Consider the following 4,328-nt stretch of genomic DNA (forward strand, 5'->3'; position numbering starts at 1 on the left):
AGGGCTGGAGATACTGCTTAGTGGTTAAGGTTCTTGCCTACAAAGGCAAAGGACCCAGGTTTGATTCTCCAGGACCCACCTAAGCCAGATGCACAAGGTGGCACAGACATTTAGAGTTTGCTTGCAGCACTTGGAGGCCCTGACATACCCATTCTCTCCCTTTTTCTCTCACAAACACACAAATAATAAATAAATAAAAATAAAATATTAAAAAAGAATTATCAAATCAGATATTTATTGACAATTTTCGCACCATACATTCTCTAGAACTATTAGAACACAAATAATAATTTAAAACTTATTTTGAGACTTGTCTTAGTAAGTTACATGGTTTCTGCCAAACTTTTGCATTCAGTGACTCAGGTGAACATAAAGTCAATGTTGTAATGAACCTTTAGATCCAGTGTGAAGAAATATAAGTTTAATTGAAAAGATAATTCTTGTTTGCTTCAGGAAAGATTTTGTTTCATAATCTGTCTTGTGGAGGCAATTTTATTATACTTACCTGTAATTTCTTCTCTGAACAATCTGTAATGAAGTATAACTATTATATAGAATACATAGTTTTAAATAAAATATATTTGGAGGCTGGAGAGATGAGTCAAGAGGTAAGGCACTTGCCTGCAAAGCCTAATGACCCAGGTTTGATTTCTCAATGCACACATAAAGCCAGATGCACAAAGTGGCATATGTGTCTGGAGTTTGTTTGCAGTGGCTAGAGGCCCTAGCACACCCATTCCCTCACACACTCTCCATCAATGTCACTGGCCCTCAATCTCTGTCTCTCTGTTTGCAAATATATATATACATACATATACATATATATACATATATATATACATATATATATATATATATGTATATATATATATACATACACACACATTATCACATTATGTATGTATGAAAACCAACATTCAAAATTTGATGTTAACCATTACAAATTAAATGCTTGTCATAAATAGAATGGTCACTATGGAACATGTTTCCAGAAACTACTTTGAGACAAAAACATGAAGAGGATATTTAAAGGTTAATATCCATTGGATAAGACTTTGTAAATCTTTGTTTCATTGGGGACATTATTCAAAGATCTTCCATTTTTCCTTTATTTTCCTTTATTTTATTTCATTATTTTATTTTTATTTTGGGTTGGTTTTAGCTTTAAGGTACTATATTCCTATGTAGGTGAAATTGACCTAGATGTCCCTATGATAATAGCTTAGACTGGATAGGAATTCATGCTCCTGCTGCCTCTATTTTTGAAATGTAAGCAGGGATTATAGGCATGCAATGATGCTCTTGGATTTCAAAAAAAATATTTACAAAAGACTTTAAACTCTTATTGTATATTTATTTATTTTTCATTTTTGAGAAAAGGTCCAACTATTTAACCCAGTTTGTCCTACTTGAGTTGGCCAACATCCTATTTAAGGCTTCTGAGCTCCTGGATTACAGGTGTGCATCATCCCTGGCTCCAAAGAGAATTTTCTTTAGTAACGCCACATATAGTTTGGTCATTTATTGGTGATCAGGAGTCACTCTTCTTAGTAAATATTTGCTGGATGCTGCTGTTTCCAGTGTGTGTCTTACAGATATTTCATAGAGCCTTTCTTGTCATGTTCTGGATAGAGAAACTGAAACAAAGACTTTCTTGGGTTCAAGACTTTAACACCACGAGAGACTGGCAGGATCAGAAGAAATATGGCTACTAAGGGAAGGGAAAAGCAGCTTCAGAATACTGGAATAGAGATATCCAAATGGAAGAGAGAGATGGGGGAGATTTAAGGATTATTGGAAGAGGAGGAGGAAAACTACACCATGAGAGAAATGTATTGTGTGAAGTATGTTAAGACAGGGCATGGAAGAAGGTAGCATTTCACTCTTGTCACACCAGGGGTACTCAGTTATCATAACAAAAGGTGATTCCAGATCTCAGGTTTGATCTAGCAAGTAGGAGGATCAAGAGAGATTGTGATGGAGAGGGTAGAGCCTTTGATGATAGGAATGAAGGATAAGATAGCCCCTGTATGGTAGATCACTAGTGAAGGTTACAGACCGGAAAGAAATAAACAGATATTTATATGTTCTGACAGAGCTGATGAACATGGAAGTTTTATAACAAATTGTATAGTACTACTGCTAATAAGTCCAGAGAACAGATTCAGTGGACTGAAATCCAAAAAAGACTTAACTTATGCTGAATCACCAAGATATTGTTGATAACCAGCCTTTCTCTCTCTCTCTCTCTCTCTCTCTCTCTCTGTCTGTCTGTCTCTCTCTTATTTACTTTTGGTTCTTTCTCTGTTTTGGAACCTTGGTTCATTCTCCTTCCTGAAACTTTCTGCTGGAAACCCACACATGTTGCTTAACTCATCAACCTCCTGAAACCCCCTACAGACATTTAATGTAACCAACCCAATCTGTTCCAACTTGATGCTTAACTTACGTCCCTATAAGAACACCTGATCCAAGTAGCCAAGCCATTACCCACTTGGGATCCCTCACAGATTATCATCATTCTGCTTTACTTTCTAAAAATAAAATCTTGCTTAACTTTCCCTTGGGCTGTGTCTGCACTCATTAGCTTTAATGGTAGCAAGACCAGAACTCAAGAAAACTGATAGGATGGGAAGCTAGCACCTCCATGCTAAGGTGGGAACCAAGAACCAAAATTATTAACACCATTTGGAAACTTGATGGAAATGCAAAATCTATGGCCATGCTGAAGATGTGGATAAGAATAGTGATTAAGTGGATTAGTGCTTATGTTTCTAAGACCTCCCGGAGAGTTATCTGCACATTACATGTAAAAGCATTGCTCTAAAGTCTCAAAAGGGAGTCCATCTTTCTTTAAAGATCCATCTGGCTCTCATAGGCCCTTTCTATTATGGGATGCAGTGATTTATCAATTAAGGCATCCACGAAAAATACTGCATTCCAGATTCTCTCTGTGTCCTTCTAAATTGTGCTGAACTATTTTTGCTCCTAAAAAGTGGGATTTTCAGCAGCCCAAACAGATGTTGCATTTCCTATTACTTGTGGCCTTAATATGTCTCCATTTCTGAAGCCCAAGGATTTTCTTTTTCAGAGACCTCCACCCACGTAGAATTTTCAGGGTAGGTGGCTTCACGCTAAAATGAGTTCAATGAAGAGCTGGCTGTTGCGGCAAAGCTTGAAACTTTATTAAAATGTTATAAGGAAGGGATTTCAAGAAAGAAATAAAGAAATGCATACATGCTAGAACAAGCCCAAAGACAGGTGTGGACTTCTCCAGAGTAAGAATTACTGAGAGAAAGACATATTACAGCATGGGTACCAGTACCCAGTGGAAACTCACACTTGGTTGTATTATCATTAGGCACATAAACTGTTTGGTGGCTCTCAAGTTATATCCCTAAAAGGTTTCAGAAAATCATCCCTTTATGTCTTATATTTTTAAAAAGTGTAATCTGTTAAAAGTTAAAGAGTTTCTCTTGGTAATCAAATTTATTTAGTGTACTGTATGAGACTTAGGAATGAGAGATCAGTGTGAAGGATGTATGATCACAGCTTATTTCAGTCCTGTAGGCGCCATTTGTTTGCGGCCTTTAGAAGACCCTCTTGGAACCCATATGATATCTCTCTCAGTATGTCATTTGACCTCTATCAATAGGGTTTGAAGCCTGAAGTTTTCCCAGCAGTAAAAGCAGATCAAATATCAGGCATAGAGCTCATACCCTTCTTCTTATGTCATTATAGATTTTCCTGTAAGTTTTTTTTTTTCTTTCATGTTAGTCCTCCCTTTTGTCTTCATGTATAATATTGAAGCGACATCCTAAGTAGAGGAAAGACACAGCTATCTTCCACTATGGCCAAACCCAAATGAACTCTTCCTTCTTTGCAATAACATCTCTCTTCCTGCCTGCTAGTTGGATGCTTGAAATGACAGAAGGTCATACCAGCTTGATGGTATCCTCATAGTCTAGCCTAGGATTTGTAACCTCTGTGTCTGAAGGAACATCTCAGAGAAGAATACAACACGGACAATTTGCAAAGGTATCTCACTAGAGGAGATGAGAACATGATTTTTATTTTTATGCTTTAGAGTGTGGAGTTTTTCTCACATGACATGACAAACAATGAGCATTGGCAATTTCATTTTGGTGAACAAATAAGTTTATGGTGGTTATGGTGATATAGGATTGTCAGGTTGAGGGAGGGGCTATGAATCTCAACTTTTGGGTCCTCATCTCATTAACAAAGAATTGATAAAATGGACTCCATGAATGGTTTACTATGCGTTATTAAGTTTATTTAGAGATGAATCATGAATTATGATGTTTATT

Source organism: Jaculus jaculus, chromosome 10 (assembly GCF_020740685.1).
Source record: "Jaculus jaculus isolate mJacJac1 chromosome 10, mJacJac1.mat.Y.cur, whole genome shotgun sequence".
In the NCBI taxonomy this organism is placed as follows: domain Eukaryota; kingdom Metazoa; phylum Chordata; class Mammalia; order Rodentia; family Dipodidae; genus Jaculus; species Jaculus jaculus.